This window comes from Lissotriton vulgaris, chromosome 1_1, assembly GCF_964263255.1.
Source record: "Lissotriton vulgaris chromosome 1_1, aLisVul1.2, whole genome shotgun sequence".
Lineage (NCBI taxonomy): Eukaryota > Metazoa > Chordata > Amphibia > Caudata > Salamandridae > Lissotriton > Lissotriton vulgaris.
The window spans coordinates 1,811,142,665-1,811,164,258 of record NC_141685.1 but is presented as its reverse complement, the minus strand read 5'-3'; the positions used below and the strand labels follow the sequence as shown (position 1 = coordinate 1,811,164,258).

General features: G+C 51.9%; 1 protein-coding gene across 1 annotated transcript in view; it reads left to right on the top strand.

The window, feature by feature from the left end:
- SYCP3 (synaptonemal complex protein 3) overlaps window positions 1-21,594 on the top strand; it is a 1,370,872-nt gene that overhangs the window by 175,924 nt on the left and 1,173,354 nt on the right. The gene's annotated exons all lie outside the window — the stretch shown is intronic.

Here is a 21,594-nt window from a genome sequence, read left to right as displayed (position 1 = left end):
CCATGGACCCCCGCAAGGCGTTAATACAGCGAGTGATGTTACCATCCAGCAGGTCGGACGGGGCGTGGTAAACATAGACCCCCAAATAATGCAGACAGCGCGGCTCCCACCGGAGTTCCTGAGCAGTGAGTGGGCAGGGTTCTCCCGGCCTCAGGGGGAACAGACAGGATTTAGGCCAGTTGACCCTCAGGCCCGACAACCTACCGAATCGTCCCAGTAGCTGTCGCGCCCCCTGAAGCTCGGGGCCCGCGTCGGCCAAAAACATCAGCAAGTCATCCGCGTACAGGGAGATGAAGTGCGGTCTCCCCCTAAATGACAAACCTGCGTAGTGGCGGCCCAGTCTGGCTTCCGCAGCGAAGAGTTCCATCGCCAACGCGAATAAGAGCGGGGATAGGGAGCAGCCCTGTCTAGTGCCACGCCTAATTGGGTATTGACTCGAGATCAGTGTGCCCACTCGGACCCTCGCTACCGCCTCGGTGTAGAGGACCTTGGTCCATTTTATATAACCGTCCCCCAGCCTGAAGCGACGCATCACCTCATATAAGTATCCCCATTCAAGACTGTCAAATGCCTTCTCAATATCAATGGAAAGGACAAATGGGGAGACAGCGTCCGGCCAGTCCGCACCCATCAGTCTCGTGAGTCTACGAATATTATGGGTGGTGTTGCGTGTCGGTATGAAACCGCACTGGTCACCGTGAACCAGGCCCGTCATGTGTACCAGCAGTCTGTTGGCCAGAATTTTACTGAGGATCTTGTAGTCCGTCGTCAACATAGACAACGGACGATACGAGGACAGCGCCGCACTCTCTCTGCCCGGCTTCAAGAGTGGGATCATGAGGGCCTCGCACATGGAGCCCGGGAGTCGGCCCCTCTCCTGCGCCTCGTTGTATACCTCGCGCAGCCGTGGTGCAAGGTACTCTAGGTATTTGCCATAAAATTCGATCGGCAGTCCGTCAAGGCCCGGGGTCTTATTTCTAGCCATCTGTTTTATAGCACAACCTATTTCTCCGAGAGAGATGGGCCGACCTAGCTCTTCTGCCTCCGAGTCCTCCACTCGCGGCAACTGTAATCCGTCCAAGAACTCCTCAAGCTCCTCTGCCCCTCCTGTTCCACCACTCTCATAGAGCCCCTCATAATAAGCACGAAACTTATTCAGGATCCCGGGTTGAGTGTGGCAGGGCTCCTCCCCTGGCTCCTGGATCCCCATGATCGGCACTCCCCCCCGGATTGGGTTAGCAAGCCAAGCCAACATTGACCCCGCCTTATCACCTTCCGCATGCGCCCTTGTCATGTACGCTTTGTGATCGAAGCTACGCAGCCGCTCCAGCTCTACCGCCAGCCCCTCCCGCGCCCCGCTAAGCCCCTCCTGCAGTTCAGGGTGATTCGGGCGCCTCTTCTCTTTTCCCTCAGCCGTGTCTCAGCCTTATCTAAGTCATCCAACAAAGTCTTCCGAGCCCCTGCCGTGTGTCCAATACAGTGTCCCCGCACCACCACCTTGAACGCATCCCATTCAACCGCCCTCGTGGAGGCTGAGCCACTGTTCTCCTCAAAATACCTCTCAATACGCTCACTTAGGGCCTCCCTGAACAACAAATCGTCCAGGGTGTCAGGTTGCAGGCGCCATGTTGGCACGCAGTTAACAGTCACCATCCATTCCAGAGATAACAACAAGGGGTTGTGGTCCGATATCGTCCTAGCCAAGTATTCCGCCCCTCCCACCGCGGGGAGCACACATGCCGAACAAAGAAACGCATCCAGCCGCACATGCAAATCATGCAGGTGTGAGTGAAAGGAATAGTCCCTAGCGGTGGGGTGCAACGCCCTCCATGCATCCGTGAGGGCCCAGCTCTCCTGCCATTCCAACCTACGCTTAACGACCCTATGTACTGGGGACGCGCGCAGCGGGGGATGGGACCTATCTAGTAACACATCCTCAACCGAGTTGAAGTCCCCCCCCCCCCAAGAGGACCGGCCCCGCCAGGTAACCCGCCAATTTGCCCGAGATAGTAGACAAGAAGGCGGGCAGGTCTACATTAGGAGCATACACATTACAGAGAGATATCACCCTGCCTCTTAGCTTCCCCTCCACCGCCACATATCTGCCCTCAGGGTCCACCAATGACTTTGAGACCTGGAAGGGGACCCCCGCCCGTATCCAAATCAGTGCCCCCCTTGCAAAAGCCGAAAATGCCGTGTAGAATAGCTGCCCCCTCCAGCGCCTTTGCAGGGCCGCCCCTTCCTGCTTATTAAGATGTGTCTCCTGCAGGAACGCTACATGAACCCCCCTACGCTTGAGGTACGCCTGGACTTTATGTCTGCGCGCCATGGACTGCATACCCCGCACATTCCAGGTCACACATTTCAAAGCCCCAGTGCTAGCCATCTCCCCCTACACAACCGGACCATACAGCAAAGAGCAATGTCCGCACAAGTCCCGCGACCACGGGCCCACCCATCCACCCTCTCCAAACAGGAAGCTGAACCCCACCAACAACAACTGCCCCCCGAGCAACCCCAACTGCTCGCAACTCCCACCCCCCCAGGACAGGCCCCCCCGCAACTGGAAGTACCCCCATCCAAACCAACACTCCCGACCACCCCTCAAGGAGAGGTGGTAATGCTCGCAGTCCCCACTGCGATGACCTTAGGGGCCAGTAGGGCGCGGCTCAATGCGATAGAACCTCAATTCAAATCAGCCCCGTGCGCTCCACCCCGCAATCCCCTCATTACAACTCCCCAAAACCTCAATCAATAATGTACCACTGCTACGGGCCCAGTGCCCCGGTGTCCAACCAACGAGCTCACTCCACCAGTTCAGTTCAACACGCCTCCAATATCTCCTCCGAAGTCTGCGGCGTCACAATAGGGCCCGGGGCTCCACCAAATTCCGATTGTCCTGTCTCCGAACCCGTGCCCGGGTCCTCCGATTCCGTGCCCTTCCCGGACCGAGTCCTGGCGGTCCTAGATAAGTCCACTACCGCCTGTAGTGCCGCCTGCCTCTCCGCCTCCGTCTGTGACACCGATGGTTTCCCCGTTCTCTTGCGGTTCCTCCTGATCCGTTGGGACTGCCTCACTGGCTTCGCCACCTTGGCCTCCTCCTTCCTGGCCTTGGCACCGTCCGTACCCGCTTTATAAGTGTCCCACCAGTCCCAAGCGTCCGCGGAAGTTGTGAAGAATAGTGTTTTCTCATCCACCACCACTCTTAGCTTGGCAGGGAACAGCAGGGAGTACTTGCCTTCCTGGCGGAGCTCCCGCTTGAGGGACAGGAAGTTTGCCCGGAGTCGCTGCCTCTCAAACGTATAGTCCGGGAACATGGTGACTCTATTGTTCTCCACTTGAAAGGGCCCTGCTTCTCTCGCCCTCTGTAAGAGCCAATCTCTGTCCCGATAATGGAGCAACTTGAACACCACCGGGCGAGGAGGAAGGCCCAAGGCTGGCGGGCGCGCTGGAACTCTATGTGCCCGTTCCAGGGAGAAGAAGGGGGACAGACCTTCCGGTGCCACCTCCGTCCGCAACCAGTTATCAAGGTATCCCACCATGTCGTCGCCTTCAATTTTCTCCGGCAGGCCCACTAGGCGTACGTTGTTGCGCCGGTTTCTGTTTTCGGCATCCTCGGCCCTCCTTTCCAGCACCTTCAGGCGGTCCATCACGTCTACCATCTGGGCCTTCATCGTTTCATGGCCCGGGGCTAATTCCTTAACCGTGATCTCCACGGTTTTCACCCTGTCTTTAAGTTTGTCGTGGTCGGCCTTCAGGAGGCCCAAGCCCGTCGCCACCTGAGCGATATCTTGCTGCAGGGCGTCCTTAGTGGTGGCGATGGCCTCCAGGATACGATCCTGCATCCGCTGCAATGCCGCTTGGTCTCGCTCCGCTCCCTCCGCTGCCTCAGTGTCGGTCGCGCCATCTCCCTTCCCCTTTGGTTTCCCCATCTGGGCCGGTTTGGGCGGCGGTCTCCGAGTGTATTCCTGGTCACCCTCCGAGTGCTGTCGGGTTTCGTTCTTTGGCAGGGTTCCCGGGCCCAGTTTTGTCACCCAGTAGTAGGAAACACTGAGCGATCGCGGCCCGGCCTGCGCCAGACGTGCCAGGGGCCCGGGGCTCGGGGCTCTCGTCACTGGGCCACTGCCGCACTGCCGTCGCCCCCACTAGGGGGGCGGTCCTCAGCCACCGCCCAAAAGTGCTCCCAAAGTTCACTCGGCACCCGGGGAGAGGCGCGATGCGGCCGCCAACACCCTTGAGTCGTCAGGGAGCAGTCCTCAGTGGGTCTCCGGGCAGATGTCTCCGTCGTGTCTGCTCTCATGCCCTCGCCGCCATTTTGGGGTCCGCAACTTCTCGCCTGGGTTCCACTTTCAAAGTCGAAATACTGCTGTGGGATGGCTCGGTGTCGTCCTCCGTGGGCCTCGGACCCTCCGCAGTAACGTCCAGTATCGGATGGTATCGGTTACCTCGGGGTTCGATCAGATTTTCAGGATATTTTCCGGGATCGGGCACGGAGCTCCGAGCTCACGCTGCCTACCTCCTCGGCATCCAAGCCACGCCCCGAGCTTCCTACAATTATCATGCTGAACATATTCATGTAGATGCCGGAATCTTGCCAGTTCAGATAATGCAGTCACATACATAGCAGGTCCATAGAAATAGCAGCGCTCTAGAACATAACAGACCTTCGTCTGACTTGCACAGTAAGGATATATCAGTAAGGACGACAGATCAAGGAGAACAAGCATGAGTATCCCCTGGATCTATCAGCAGCCTTCGACACGGTTGACCACAAAATCTTGGTCGACCGTGTCGAAAGGATGGGTATTCAGCGTACTGCTATGGACCTACTTGCTTCCTTCCTAGCCAACAGAACCCAGGCGGTTACACTGGGCCCCTTCCAATCAGCTGATCTGTCGTTACCGTGTGGGGTTCCCCAAGGCTCATCCCTAAGTCCGACACTATTTAATATATACGTGTCGGACCTTGCCAGTGTCATCAAAGCATATGGGATGAGCCTGACATCATACGCCGACGACACTCAACTGGTGTTGGCCATAAAGGGTGATGGACGGGAGGTGGCAGAGAGATTCCAAAGAGGGATGACTGCTATCGGAGAGTGGATGGCAAAAAAGTGCCTTAAACTCAACTCCGATAAAACGGAGGTGGTCATCTTTGGTAACCTTTTACCAGTCTGGTCTGCAGCCTGGTGGCCATCGGCCCTAGGTACTCCTCCTTGCCCCACGGTCAAAGTCCGAAACCTAGGAGTAACATTCGATGACCAGCTCAATCTCATGGCCCACGCAAATAAGGTGGCAGCCAACGCCCATTTTAAGCTCAGAATGGTAAGAAAAATTCTACCCTATCTACCAGACTCAGCAGCCAAAACGTTAGTCACCTCCCTGGTTTTGACATCATTGGATTACTGTAACGGCTTTTGCTCAACGCACAAAACAGAGTTACCAAAAAGTTGCAGACCGTGCAGAACGCAGCAGCACGCGCACTGTCCAAAAAACCTAAATTTGCACCTATCTCGGACACTCTGAAAAACTACCACTGGTTAACCATCCATAACAGGGTAAAATTTAAAGCATTGTGCATAGTCTACAAAACACTACAGGACCAAGGACCCCGCTTCCTCAAAGAGCAACTGATTCCCTATAACCCGCCCAGAACACTTCGATCTACCTCACTCAATCAACTAGTGGTTCATCGCTGCAGAACAGTTTCTTGGGGTGACCGCCGCTTCTCAATTGCGGCCCCTAAACTTTGGAATACCCTACCGAACCATATAAAAACAAGCCCCTCACTGCTTCAGTTTAGAAAAAAACTGAAGACCTGGTTATTTAATCAGTAAAACATGCCTCTGGACAATCGGATTAGGGAGAGACATCATTGCATTTTAGCGCCGAGACGCCCACGGGTAATTGTACGCGCTCTATAAGTGTCATTAATTAATAAATAAATAAATAAGATTCCTGCAGAACTCAACCCCATGTCGTTATTTTCAGCGGTCATGGTGCTTTCTAGGGCCTCTCTATTTGATCCTCCACTCCAATACCCAATTCTGAATCCGCTCCTCCCTGACATCATCAGAAGAATGCGCAGTGGCTATCAAGTACTCTCTCAGTGGATCCCATATGTCCTTAGCCCTGCTGCTCAATGGTGTATCAGCATATACCGTGTTCTGTTCCTGACAGTACACTATATCAGTCAGCCATTCCTTAAACTTCGGGCCGCTGCCCCTCCCCCACCTGCATGCAACCCTTCGCTTCGCTAGCAAAAGTGCAACATTTACAAACTTCATTTACAAACTTCCTGTTCGGTTTGGGTATCTGCATAGTATATCCCAGTAGCATAATAAGTGGATCTTTTTCAATCTTCTCACCCACCATGGCCTGTAGTGCTGTGTGTACCTGGGTCCAGTAGTCAGACACCCCGGGGCATACCCAAGCCAAATGTAGGAAACCTGCACCCTCCGAGTTGCATCGCTCACATCTGTCATTATCCGATAGGTTGAACCTAACCCTTTTTTCCGGTGTATAATACATTCTTTGCAAAAACTTATAGCGGATAGTCTGCAGGTAGCCGATATCCTGGAAGTGAGATCATAGCCATATGTCCACTGTGCTTCAGTGATATCCCTGCTAATATCCGTACTCCTGCGCCTGAGTGCCTTACTCTCTCCCCTCTCATATTGCCCTTGAATACTACGGTATAGGTAAGAAACCAAATGTCTACCAACCGTAGAAGTAAGCAGAATTTGTAATGGAAGTACCGTTTCAGGTTCCTCTGGAAAATTCGGGAGCACCGTCTTCAGTCCCTGCCGTAGCCGGACATAATAGAATATTTCCAGCGGTGTAGGGTGGCAGCCGTGAAGCATTTGCTCACGTGTCTTGAAACGACCATCCTCGAACAAGTTGCCCCAGGTGACAATTTTCAGCTTAGTGCACATCACTTGGAATTGCCATCATATGAAAGTGATTTCGCATTGCGGGCCGCCCGTAAGGCCGCATCTCTAGCCCTATAATTCAGTAGTCAAGCGATGATAGGTCTAGGAGGTGCACCTGCTTTTGGTAACGAGCCCAAGGATCGATGCGCTCTCTCCACTATGAATTGCGGAGAAAAAACTTCCGAGCCAATAACATCTTCTCCACGTATTCCTCCATCTTGCCCACATTGGTTGTCTCTGGAAGGCCCACTATGCGTATGTTATTACGTCTACTTCTCGCTTCCAAATCCTCATTCTGGACGCAATAACTCGCAGTAGGTTGTCCATTCTGGAGAACTGTGCGGTGTGCCGCGTAGTAGTGTCCTCAGTCTGAGATTCGTTGTTCCGCTTCTTTCAGACTGTTCTCATGGGCATCCAATTTATGCACTACTGCATCCATACGCGATGATATTCTATCAACTTTATCAGCAATCCTCGCAAATCCTTGACTCATCTCACGCAGAACTTCTTGCAGGTTCCTCGCTGCGTCCGATGATTCTCCTGCCGCTCCACTCGTTCCGTCCGGACTGTGTTGGACTCTTCCAGCTTGAGTCGTCTTCTTGGTAGAGTCAAAGGTGAGTTTTGGTTGTATCGTGTCTGGCCACCCCATCCTTACTGCGTAGCAGTGCAGATTATCTCACTCCGTCGAAGGCCACACTGCAAGTCTTCTGCCAGCAGTCCGAAAGTGGTATGGTGCGCAGGAAGAGCCAGGGGGTATATGATGCCCAAATATCAGGAGATGTCAGGAGCACGGTACGTCCCTAATTCTCTGAGCTTCCGCTCCTCAGCTCCTGGTGCAGGGCTTGCAGTTCAACTTCCCGCCCCCGATACTCAGCAAATCCAGGGCAGCACCGTACACAGTGCCCATCAAGGAGAGTGAACTCATCCAATCGTCTCCAGATTCAAAATGGCGCCAGCTCCCTGACCAAATCCTGGGCGCTGTGGTCCAGACCCGACCACACTCCTCCCGCTGCACGTAGGAGTAAAGAGCAGTGCAATATCACTGGCCCGACATGCAACTCAGTAGCCCCCACAATTATTCTGATTCTCCACTGTCCTTGTCACTCCATGTATGTCTGAAGCGTGGCCTCTCATATAACACCAGGCGCCTCCCGCCAAACAGTATAGTTACTCACGTTGGGGCTCTCGCCAGTGGTAAGATTCTCTTATGAGGGAACAAGGCCTTCCAGCACCAGTCGCGTTGAGTGTACTATGAAGGGTCGGGCTATGCTAGCTCATGCGTACCCTCGGGGGCTCCGTCCCCAGTCCGCCACCGGGGGCTCCTTCCCCAGTCTCCCGTTGGGATCTCTCACCCCTCATGTGGGCTCCCGGCAGGTTACCTTCACCTCCCGCAGGGAGGGGACGGGGATTCAGTCACACCCGTGCAGTCAGTTAGGCGAGGACTCTCCCAATCTTTGCGCCATAGTTTGTGGGCCTCGGGAGACCCGATCAGCATCGGTACCACCGTTCTCCAGCACACAGACCTGTTGACCACGTTAGCCGCTTTCAGGCGGGGAAGCCGTGCCGCAACCACCTTAGGCAAACACCTCCGCAATCCTCCCGGCAATGCGACGTGGTAAGGGTGCGCTTCGCCACTCCTCCAATCTCGTGGCCTAGGGCCGCATTCACATCCACGGGCTTGCCTGGATTATGCGGCCGGTTGAGCGCGCCGTCTCCGCCGAAACTTCCGAAGCGGCTCATGACCTCCACTGCACTCCGATTCCCACCTAACTCTGCATACAGTCGTCGGATACCGTAATGTGCTGTTGCCAGCAGTTATAGCCCTTTTAGTTTCCTTTAGAAGGATTTTTGACGGATAAATGTCGCCGGACTGCAGGAGCCTTACAGGAAGGCTTCCATTCGCTAGTGCGCCACCTAGCGTGGAGAAGTGTGGCTCACTGGTCAGAGCAGGCAGACCCTGAAGCAGAGGTCAGACCTGGGACCAGGGTTCAATTCCCGACGCAGCAGGGTCTTGAGCTCAAATGTCCACGGACTCGATAATTCTCGCTTCGGTGCCTGACCTTATCATGGGTTCACACTCTGCAACTCTGGGCATTAAGCTTGCTTAATCTCCACAACGGCCCCCCGTGGCGGGATGCCTGGCTTTCACCTTGGGGATGCCCTGTAGGGGCTATCTCACAGGGAAAAGCCAGGACGGGTTCCCAAGGCAAGCGCTTAGAGACCCCTGGGTTATAAGCGCTATATAAATCCAACATACAATACAATACTAGCGCCCCCCTGGTTCTGACAGACCTTGTATTGACCACCCATTGGGACATCCTTCTTGATGTCAAAAGGCGTGAAATACAATTGTAAGGCAAGACTGTTTAGTCTAGTTAGTAGCCTAATCTACTGTTGAAGATCAAGAAGGATGTCCCAATTGGTGGTCAATACAAGGTCTGTCGGAACCAGCAAGGGGCTAAATAAGATTCAAGAATCTAAGAGGACAAGGAAGTCCCAGGACCGGAGGGGGACAAAGGTCCCAGAACCAGGAGGGGACGATGGTCCTGGAAGTGGTCTCATGTGGAAGTGGGCAAATGCTCCAGTGTCACTGTAGATCTAGATGGTGACTCCTGTGGTTTAAGGTGACAAATGTTCTTTAAAAAAAAACAAAGAAGAGACAAAAAAGTGAATTCCAGAACCCAAAGAACCAAGAAATGGGTGGGGCAGAAAAATGTCCCTGGACTGGAAGGGGAGAAAGTGAATTCCAGAACCAATCCAACCAAGAAATGGGTGGGGACAGGAAAATGTCCCTGGACTGGAACGGGACTAAAGTTCCCGATTTAGGACGGGAGAGGACAAAGGATGTCCCAGGACCGGAGGAGGAGTACCGGGAGTGGACAGATGACGTCCCAGGACCGGTGGTGGACAAAACTCCCACAACCTGTACCGGGAGAGGATGAAGAGTCCCAAGACCGGCAGGGTTCACGACTGAGGTTCGTGAAGGACTAGAGCTTGAGAAATGAAATTTAAAGAGATTTCGGAAGCCTAAAAACAATCTGAGGCTCTTAACCCGAAGAAAAGACCCAGAACCTAGACACCTGGCTCGGAACTATCTTTTGGACTGAAAGAAGTCTAGATCCAAATTTTCTTCGGGAGTTTTCTTCCAGAACTGTTCTACCTTCAAAATAGCAAATATCTGCGATGGACAATTATTGTTGGAGAAAGTGAACTCTCTATTTTCTGTTTTTGGTGGCCACAATGATGGAGATTAGAGAGTGGACTGGCTCTTTGTTTTTGTCAATTGAAGTGGAGAAGGTGGTCATTGTGATCTTCATCTTATTTCACTTCTTGATCCTGATTCTCTTTCTCCCTGTTCTGGAAGTTCATGAGGTCATCGACCTCCTTAGTGTTATGTTTTTTTCTTCGTGTTTTCCATGCTTTATCTTCTTATGTGTTTGAGGTCTTCATTTGTGTTTTGTTTGTAAGGGGGGAAAGATGTGTTGTAAATTCATACTTAGCTCTTTATGGCTTCTTGGTGTCTTTAGTCCTTTCTTTGTGTTTCTATCTTCTTACCTAGCTGTGTTCTATCTGGTGTTTTGGGATTCTAACCCTGGCAGTTGGTCTGGTCAGCTGTGAGGCTTTGTGCTCTGCTGTCTTATTTTATTCTTTGTAACTTAATAAATCCAACTTAACTACTGGAAGACGTGTCCTGCTGCTTACTTAATTTGTTTACAACACTCTTCCTCTAGCTTGTTGACAGTAGCCCTCTACCATGTGAAAGCTGCTTCGTGGATGCAGGCTGTCAGGGGCCACCAGGGGCCACCAGGGGTGAAATGAAGGGGTACAATGAATCTCCTTTGTCCTGGATTAGATCAGGATAGCTGTTGGCCCTGCCGGAGCTCCCAGGCGTCACGTCTATTCCACCATCTGCCGGTCCAGTGGTTCCCAAACTGTGCGCCGCGGCACCCTCGTGCGCCACTAAAACCAGCCCGGGGCGCCATGGTCGCAGTTCCTGAGACGAATCCATCGGGAATTAAATACGTTGGCCGTTTGTATGCACTGCACCTGGCGCCCACTAGGTGGTGCACTTGCTGCCTCTAAGCCTCAGGCCTTTCGGACTCCGCTTCAATCCTCGTGAGGGGGCCAAGTACGTCGAGGAGACGATCCTGGCAAACTTTCAGGGATTTCTCCATACCTTTCCTGGGGTCACGCCCCAGCTTGAAGAGGAATTTAATTAGATCAGGGTCGAGATTAGGGGTGTAACAAGACTTATCACCCACAGAAGGTCTAGCGCATTCTGCTCGTAGAATGTTGCGAGTTTCATTCTCCAAGGGGAATCTGATCCATTTTTTAACAAACTTCGCAACGTGTTCCTGAGGGAACCATTCGGAGCTTCGGGGGTGTTTTAAGTTTTGAGGAGAGAGCATCTCCTCGCCCAAGGGGTTACAGATTACATCTCTCGAGGAGGAAGTACCCTCTTCAGTAGGGTCTCCGAAGTAGTGTTCCTCATCATTAAGGTCGAGGACATACTCGTCGAGAAATTCGGAGTCATCCGATCCAATATCATCATAGCTATCATGAGCATCGGTTGAGCGTGTGCCGCTAAGGACACCCACACTGTTTGAGGTGCGAAGACCTCCTTCATTCCTTGAGGTGCTAAGACCTCCTTTATCCGATGAGGTGCAAAGACCCTCCATGCTCAATTCATTATAGTTATTCTTTTTTAGTCTCTTACCCGGGGCTGAGCCGTCTTCTTGAGGGGGGCGCTTGGAACTAATGCTCTGAGCGAGCCCCTGCCTGAGACAGCTTTTCATCTCCTTCTGGAGTATTTTGTTAAACTTGATACTGGCCAGATCCTGGGAAGGGGCCGAAGCCTCCTCAGAACCTGAGCTAGACATGGGACTGATATGCTTTTTAACGGGGATATACTGAAAAAAAGACAAGCTCAAGGTCGAAATTAAGTATGGCAAGAAATTGCCAACAATGTGCTAGCTGAGGCACAATAACGTGTTCCACCGAGAAAACGACTCGGATAGAATATTCCCCGTAAATTGAAATTATTTCTGTAACAAGAGAAGCACCTAAACACGTAAATATGTCAACTGCCGCTTGCGTTAGAGAAGCAGCGCGAGCAAGGCAGGGGTTGCTATGGACACGCCGTCACAACCTTGCCGGCGCGTGCGAGATAGAGGAAATGCCCTTGGCAACATGACGACGCCGCGTTGTTGTTGCCCAGGGTCATTCCTCGAAAGTGCCACAGCCTCGCGCTGCCGGGCGCGGGGAGAAAATGCAACCGCTAAGGGAAATAGTGAAGAAGGTGAGGGTAACTACTTTAGCTAAAACAACGATGGGTATCGCCAGGGGGGGGACGCGCTAAGCGTGGGGAAAGTGGGGAAAAAACCGGACCGGTTGGTTTTCTGTGAAACGGGGTGAGTCGGAATATTACAGACGAAGTAAGAACATACAGGGAACCGCAAATAAGCGTGCGGGGGGGGGGGATTTGCAACAAGGGAATTTCCATATATTGGAAATTGGTAGAGGGAGGGTGTGTAGGTTATGGGGGAGGGAAACTGTCACACCATAAACACACACTCATACTAGAGTCAAAAGCCCCACAAGGTTATATAATGAACCATTAAAACGCTATAAGTAATATACTATACCATTAAAGGCTAGGAAAACATAGATAATCAGAAGAGTATAAGAGTAGACTTATCTGCTTGGGAGCCGCATTTAAAAGAGGCTGTGTGTTGTTGGCTCATGGCTCTTAGCTGTTGCCTTTGTTCTATTTTGGAACTGTTATATTGTGATGCGGCTGCTGGGATCTGCATTAAAGATTTATGCATAATGTCAGCCTCCGAGTCTTTAATGAAATCCAGATTCTCTAGTCATGTAAATATGAGAATCGCAATTTGTAACTCAGTTTGGCAGCTGTATTTCTGTGTTTTCTTTCGTTCTCTCTCTGCTGCTGCAACCAGGTAGAAACTGTCACACATGCCTACCGCGGATTGTAAACGGGAATTACGCAGATGCCTTTCCTGAGCACGCAATTAGCACACGCTCGTCAGCAGCAACCTTTCACAGTTCCGGTTCAACAGATACACTTATTCTAGGACATATATCCTCTTTTAATTGCTCTTCTTCCCCCAACATTTTTTTCATGGTTTTCTATTTTTTCTACTAAATAGCGTTTGCAAGGCGCCGAAAGTTAAAACAGGGAGGAGATATTTTGGTATAATAAGAAAAACTTCAAAGCAATATTCTTGTCTCCCAAAAAGAGACCCTCGTTCGCAGTTAAAACTCCCTTTCAACAGTTTTTAGACAACTGCAAAATGTCAAGGTTTAGAATTCATTCAAGGAATGCAGCTGTTTTACATGAGCGCTATACAAAAGAGTTTGGTGCAATTATGTAAAATAACCTTTCTCCACCTTGCAACTTAAAGTGTGTGATAAACTTGGAGGTGACTTCAGTTTTGAGCCTGACAAAACATTCCTGTTGTCAGTGGAGTTCACCGTCAGTTCGTTGGGATATCATAATAGCTCACAGCAAAGTCAATGTTCTTAGAGTCGAATTAGCAATGAAAAGTATGCAGTGCAAAAGTTAATCAGAGAAAGCTAATGGAGACCTTAAATAAATGACTCAAAGACTGTGCAAATATTGAGCCAATCGCTAAGAATGCACCATAAACCTTATTTTCATAAAGCAGCAACAGTATGATGTTCCAAAACGTACAGATAGTGCATTTTGAAAAATGAGGCCTCCAAAAGAGACTGTAAAACAACATGTTATAAAACATAAAAAAACTAGACGGAAAACACTTTTACAGGGAATTACAACACAAGAATGCTGAATGTAACTAAGGACAGAATTCTTGTTTGCATAAGCCGCCTGAGACCTAGTCCGTGCTTAATCAGTGCAGTTGGTTGCCAGTGGTAGGCACCAGTATTGAGTTTTGGTTAATTGTTCTCATGTTTCATGTCTTAACTTAGACAGAATGCATGTTAAAGAAAAGCAAACAAGTAGAAAGAAGAATAAACTGAAAGATAAGATAAGGAAAAATGCACCAAGAGACAGAAGTGTAGACTCGTGGAAGAAACAGGCATGCGATGGAATCAAGACTAGGCAACCTTGATATTTGAAAAACATGGCATTTGGGAATTCCGGCCCTGAGCTTGCAATATACATTTATCACACACTTTCGGCTACCTAGCCTCACACTAAAACTTAGAGCTATGTCAGTTAGATTATATTCATGGATTTGATGAAGAGGGTCTCCAAATTCAGTTAAATCTCCATTTTCTCACTGGTACTTACTCCCAAGGTGCAGGACTTCGTATCATATTTGAATATCATTTATACATAGAAATGTATGTGTTTATAGAAACAATCTAAGAAGTAAACCAAGTTTGATTTGGTCAGTTGAGCAGGACCTCAAAAGAGAACAGTTATAGGATAATTATTTGAGAAGCTCTCCATACCTATTATTTTGAGGGATTAAATAGAAGTCCTGCTGAGTTCGGCCTTACATTCTCCGCCCCCCCCCCCATCAAAAAATAGTAATGTAATTTAGAGCCGCGGCCAACGGTCAATTGGTCAAAGGAGCCGCGAAGTTTGGGAACCACTGCACTAACCCCATAAACCATTTTTTGATTTAGCCAAAAAGTCGAAATTGATGACGGTCATACCTTGTAGTCTTACTGTTTTTATATCTTGTCCTTTGTAAACAGGTGTTGAATGTCAGGACCTTTGCCTTGTCTGTGGTCATTTAGTGAAAAGGGCTGATATAAAGCCACTTTGTGATGGCTCGTATAAAACCCTTTTGTAATGACTGCAAGCAAGTGGTCCAGTCTCTGGACCGATAAAGATATACGGCAACACCTCATTTAAGTTCGGAGGGAAATGTTGTACCCTGTACATAGAGACTGTAGTGGCCATGTAGTATTTTTCAAGTCTTCTTTATTGGTTCCATGTTCCATGTCAAGGTAGCATTAATCTCTGTCCAGCTATGTACCAGTCAGGTACTAGCCATGTACCAGCCCCACCAGGAGCAGCCTGCCTAGCTGCTCATCCCATCTCTGTCACCACCCATCACTCCGGCACCCAGGCATTCCATTCATCACAAACACACCAACATTCCGTAACCATCTCTTACTCTGGCTGAGCAGATAGGAGGACCTAGGCTGATTACATGTAAATGTAATACTGAGGATACAACATTATCCCTTTCCTTTAAATAAAAACAAAAACATCAATACTAAAGGAGAGAACTATGCACAAGGAAGCGGTAGTGTTTGGAACTCAGGGATGCAACTTGTTGTGACTTCACTGTGGTCGCATCCCTGCGCCACAGTGAAATGTCCCAGGGCTGAATGTTTGGCGGTGAGTGCCGCCGGTCCTCGAGTCAGTGAGGCTTCGCTGACGGAAGGAAACGGGCGCGCTGGTGTTGTTGTGCTTAATAAACTACCTTGAACCTAAAGGTGTCTCCGCTCATTAATCACCGCCTACAACATTATTTGGCGACGAGGACTGTCTTCCGACAGCGGGGAAACACAACACACAGCGGAGAAATTAACGATGACAGCGGCGCATGGAAGTGAAGCAGAAAGACGGATGTAAAGGAAGTGCGGCGGCGAACTCTCTCGCATGAAGATCACACGCGGACTGAGTTTACAAGTAAGGAGGAGAGCACCTACTTTTTGACGCGTGGGAGGCCGTGTATGGCTCTGTTCTGGGCGCAAGAAGTATCCGCTGAGAGTGAAGAGAGAGATTGAGGAGCGGCACTGAAGGCAGGTGACGGATGACAGCTGGAGTGAATAACACAGCTGATCAGAAGCGAATTAGCGAGAGGAATCATTCAGGCAGCGACTGAGTGAATGTGCGGCGCTGAAGGGAAACACAGGGTGATAGCTGATAAAACGAATGCCAGCTGATAGGAGCCTGTTAACTAAGTAATCAAAATGCTCGAGCAGTACTGAAGGGAATGACGAATGACAGCTGAGGAGAGGAATGCCAGCTGGTTAGAGCCTGGGAAAGAAACTAAGTTGTTCGGAGGCTCGATGTGGGTCACAGGAATGCTAGCGACACGGAACGTGTGAATCCTGAACAAACCAAAGTGTTCACTGCGGCTACCGACTGTGTCAGCAAAGGCATAATCCTGTCAGTAACGTGAGTTACGAGGTTAACGTGAGGAGAAACATATGCCCTCTGAGAAAAACGCCCTGGTGCAAACAAATGCGCGATTACCTGCAGAATTAAGTTGACTGAGAGGAGCATCATAGTTGACTGTACTTACACTACTCTAACAGTTTTTTTTATGTTTAAAGTATTTTATTGCAGCATTGAAAGAAAAAGGACAACATTACAAACAAGTAACCACAGGTGCCCCCGCGAAACAGTGTATACAGTTCAACATAGACGTGAAATCTGTTCGTGCAGTGCGATGGGCACATCCTGTTCCAGAGTCGCGTGACTAGTGCACCTGTGGACGGGGACAAACCAAAGGGAAAAAAACAAAAACCGCCCCAACCAACTGCCCCCCCCCCCCAACCCCCTGACCACCCCCCCACCCCCTGTACTGTGCTATCAAACTTCCTTCTTTTCACTATGGCAGCGTAGTCATCCGTGCCCCCCTCTAGCTAACTACTCGGGCAACTCAGATGGGCGGAGGTGGCGTCAGCCGTAGCAATCAGATATCTAGGGCAAGTAATTTCTTTGAATTCTGACCTTAACAGTGTGTGAAATGGGGACCACAGCTCCTCAAATGTGTCCACCTCCCCCGCTACCACCAGGGACATCTTTTCCATGCCTAAGACATGCCACAATCTATGTAGCCAACCAACAACAGTAGGAGGCGTGGTAGTTCGCCAGTGAATGAGTATATTCTGAATTGCCGATCCCAGGGCGATCGCTATCTGCCTACCCTTCTTAGATCTTCGTGGGTACATCAAACCGTTTGGTAAACCAAGTAGAACATAGGCAGGAAAGCGGGGTAATTCAATCTCCAAGCATTGGTCAACCTCGTTCAGCACCTCCTCCCAGTAAGGAGTCAGTAGGGGACATTCCCATAGTATATGAGTGAGTGTGCCAGTCTGTCCGCAATCTCGCCAGCAGGTCTTGGGTATTGAGTGGTTCATTTCGTGAAGTTTCTCGGGGGTGCGGTACCAGTAGGTGGAAATTTTTGTGAAAGTCTCGGTAAGCCCAGTGTGGTAAGCAGAGTGTCGTGCCCGGTAGGAGATGTGGTCCCAGTAAGTGTGGCTCAGCGATCGCCCCAGCTCCCGCTCCCAACGTTCTCTCCCGGGATTGTAGATGTGAAAGGGGGGAGGTTGCAGCAGTTTATAAAGGTCAGAGATAAGCTTGGCGTCAGAGGAGCGAGTCACCAACCAACGCTCATATGCCGTGAGTTTCCGGTCCGCCGAGGCTCGTACCTGCGGCTGGAGCGCCCAGTGGTGCGTCTGCATGTATCTCATGTGCTCCGTCTCGGGCAGACCGAAGTCCCGCCGTAGATCCTGGAAGTGGACGGCACCCTCCGGGCCATACATGTGGAATAGGGCGGAGCAACGGGCCGCCTGCCAGAGCTCAAAGGCTCCCGGTTCCAGACCCGGGCTAAAGTCCGGGTTTCCGATTATTGGTGTAAAAGGAGAAGGAAAGGTGGTAAGGTCGTGTTTGGTGGACACGGAGTCCCAGATTCGGAGCGGGACCCGCGTGATGAAGGACGCATAGAGGTTGGGGGGGCGGTGGGCCCTCCGCAGGAAGGGCACTTCCTGCAGCGTCCTGCCCGCTACCGCCTGGTCCTGAAACAACCAGTGTTTATCTGATTCCCACCGGCTCCACTCTACTAGGTAGCGCAGTTGAGCAGCTTGGAAATACTTGTGCAAGTCCGGTATTCCAAGGCCACCAGACTCCGGTGCTAGCGTGGCTATGGCTCTCTTGAGCCTAGGTTTGCGACCCTGCCACACAAAGCGTGTTCTATCAGACTGAGTCTATCCGAGCCATCCCTTGGGGGGTTGCAACGGGAGGGCCCGAAAGAGATACAGGACTTGCGGTAGAAGGGTCATTTTCACCGCGGCAACCCTGCCCAGCAACGACAACGTGCCCATGTCCCAGCGGGCCAGTTCCTCCCTGATCTTCTTACTTAAGGCCGTATAGTTGGCCGCGACCATAGCAGGAAGAGAGGGTGCTAGGAGAATCCCCAAATAGGGTACTTGGTCTTTAGACCAGCTCAGCGAAAAAAGCCTCTAAGTCAACCCTGGTGGCGCCGGACAGCGAGATGTCGAGGGCTGCCGATTTCCCAAGGTTTACCTTGAAACCCGCTACAGTCGCAAAGGTTTCCAGCTCTTCAATACAAGCAGGCAACGACCTCCTAGGGTCGTCGAGCGTCAATATCACGTCGTCCCCGTAAAGACTAAGTGTGTGGTGGAACTCCCCCATGCGGACGCCTGTAACATTGGGGTTCTGGCGAACTCTTTGTGCGAACGGCTCCATATAAAGAGCGAAAAGCAGTGGCGACAGTGGGTACCCCTGTCTGGTACCCCTCTCTATCGCAAATTGCCAGGAACTGCAGCCGTTCACCCTCACCACTGCGGACGGGAATCGGTAGCAATTGAATACCAGGTGCCTAAACCTCTCTCCTATGCCAAATTTACTCAATACCTTCTCCAAGTAAGGCTAATGCACTCTATCGAACAACTTCTCCGCGTCAATGGAAAGGAGCATGCGTTCCCCGGGTATCCGTGAGGCCTTCTCCAGTATGTGGGTCACCCTTTTAGTATTATCGACAGTCTGCCGGCCCGGGACAAACCCGGCCTGATCCGGATCAACCATACCCGGGAGGTGGAGTGCCAGACGTGCCGCTAGAATACTGGTGAAGATCTTCAGGTCTGAATTTAAAAGTGAAATTGGCTGGTAGGACCCGCATTCAGTCCGGTCCTTGCCCGGTTTAGGGATCACCGACACCGTCGCCTGAAGGAACTCCGGAGGGATAGCGCCCGGTTCTGAGAACGAATTAAACAGGCGCGTCAACAGTGGGGCAAGGTCCTGGCAAAAGGTCTTGTAAAAGAGAGGGATAAAACCGTCGGGCCCCGGGGCTTTCCTGTGTTTGAGTCGGGCGATAGCCGTAACCACCTCTTCAATCCGGATCTCCCACTCAAGATATTGGGCCTGGTCCGGTGTGAGGGACGGGAGCGACACCGACTCCAAATAGTCAGTCTCGGCTCGCTCTGAGGGGGGGACACCGGCGTAGAGATCAGCGTAGTAACCACGGAAAACGTCCGCAATCTGGCCATCTTCCGTGACTGTCCCTCCAGTGGGGGCCGCCAGTTCTTTCACCCGATGCTGCTGGTGTTGTACATGGAGTTTATGCGCAAGAAGCCGGCCACACCTGTTTCCGCCAGTGTAGTATTTGTGTTTCAGGCGAAGTACAGCGTACTACGCTCTGTCCATGTCGAGCGCGGACAGGAGCTTTCTGGCAGCCTTAAGTTGCCTCCAGACTCGAGGGGCTCCCGTCCGTTGATGCACCTGTTCCAGCTCCCTCACCTGGCGTGTAAGTTCGTCCTTTTTAAGCTGACGGTCTTTATTCTCCGCCGAGGAGATGGCAATAAACTCGCCGCGGATCACTGCCTTCAAGGCGGCCCATTGAGTCGCGCGGGAGGTGTCATCATAGTCATTATTACGCTTGTATTCCTCTATGGACTCGCGGATATGTTTCACCACGGATTGTTTGTGCAGCAGAGTGTCCCTGAGGCGCCAGACCCCTCGCGAGGGAGACGCCGGAGGTAGCTGGAAAGTGCCCTCCACCGGGGCATGATCTGAGAGAGACAGGACCCCTATGTCGGCGGCCGAGGCCAGCTCGTACATCGGGCCCGTCACCAGGAGATGGTCCAATCTTGCATAGGATTTGTGGGCGTGAGAATAGTAGGAATAGGCGCGGGTCGTGGGGTGGAGGCGGCGCCACATGTCGTGCATATCAAGATCCTCCAAACGGGAACGATCCGAGCCCGAGAGCTCTCCCGATTGTAGGCGCCTTTGAACTGACCTGTCCAGGGACGCATCAAATACCATATTCAAGTCCCCCCCCCAATCACGATGTGTCTGTCAGAAGTGGATGTCGCGTCTTCCAGTGCCCTGTGCAGAAACTGATCCTGATGATCGTTGGGGCTATATATGGAGCCTACAGTTAACACTAGACCCCCCACCCTGACTCTATAAGCCAGAAGCCTCCCCTTTTGTTCCGCTACCTTTTGCATTCCCTCCCCTTTGAACCTCCTAGATATCATGAGCGCTACACCTGCTGTTTTGGAAGCGCAGGAAGAGAAAAGCTGCGTGGGGAACTTTGGGGTCCGTAGCCTGCGACAGTCTTTAGCTAGAAGATGAGTCTCCTGTAGAAGACAGATGTCTGCCTGTGAGTCTTCCATGAGGGACAGTACAGCTTTCTGTTTAACTGGGTTATTCAGCCCCTTCACATTCAGGGTAACCATCAGTGAGGGGAATACCAGCATCGCTCATCAAGGTGGGCACGGTCCGCCGGACTAAACTCAAAGGCAACAGCGCGCGGCCACAGCACACAATGATAGTAAACCACCTCATAGCACAGTACAGTCCCCGAGCCCCCAATCCCCCAACTGTGAGGACCCCCTCCCTGGAACCCCCGCGCCCCCCCTCCCCCGCTGCCCAGGGAACGCCCCAAACCCCAAACTCACCCATTCAACTCCCCTGCCCACCCCCCTCACCCCAAACCATGCAGAGTATTTCATTGTCCCAGTCTGGTCCTCAACGGACAAGGCCGTGGAAAGTTGTTCAAGTGGACGTCCAGCCACCACCTCCAGCGCCCCCGCCACCCCCGGAACCCCCGCACCTGCGATGAAGATAGGCTACTGCAGTCTCCCCCCGGAGCATGTTCATGCCGTCAAGGCCACATCGCATTCGCCGTAGTCCTGGAAGCCTCCTGTATGGCGCTGGACATTTCTGCCCGGATTGTAGGCGAGTTGGGTCTCGCGGGCGGCGGGGATCGCCGTTCCCCGACTAGCTGCCAGCCATCTCGCGTGCTCCGCCTGCGACGAGGCGCCGGGGTGTCCGTGTCCGATGCAGTGATTCCCAGCACTCCGCAAACATCCTGGAGGGACCGGAGCTGGTGCAGAGTTCCATTCCAGCGAAAGATGAGGCGGAAGGGGTGCCCCCACGAGTACTGTGTGCCATGTTCCCTCAAAAAGTCCGTAGCAATTTTAAAGGCCTTCCGTTTCAGCAGTGTTATTGCGGACAGGTCCTGGTAGAGAGCCACCGGGTGATCTCTGAAACGCAAAGGCTGTTGTCGTCGGGCCTCACGAAGAATCCGCTCCTTCAGGGGGAAATCTGGCAAGAAAGCTAAAATGTCCGGATGAGGCGCTGAGGCCGTGCGGGGCCGACCAACTCTATGTGCTCTGTCGATCCGGATTTGGAAGTCTTCCGATTCTCCCAGAATTTCACGGAACAGGGCTCCTTTAAGTAGGCGGCCGCGTCCTCACCCTCCTCGCTGGATGGAACGCCTCGGATCCTTATGTTACGTCTGGACCTGTTTTCAAGGTCTTCGGCATGGGCCTGTAGGTCAATCTGCTGGTCCCTCAGCCTCAGGACCTCCTGGTGCAAGTGAGTGATTTCCTCATCCCTAGAGTGGCCAGCCGCCTCCACCTTGTACACTCGTTCCCCCAGG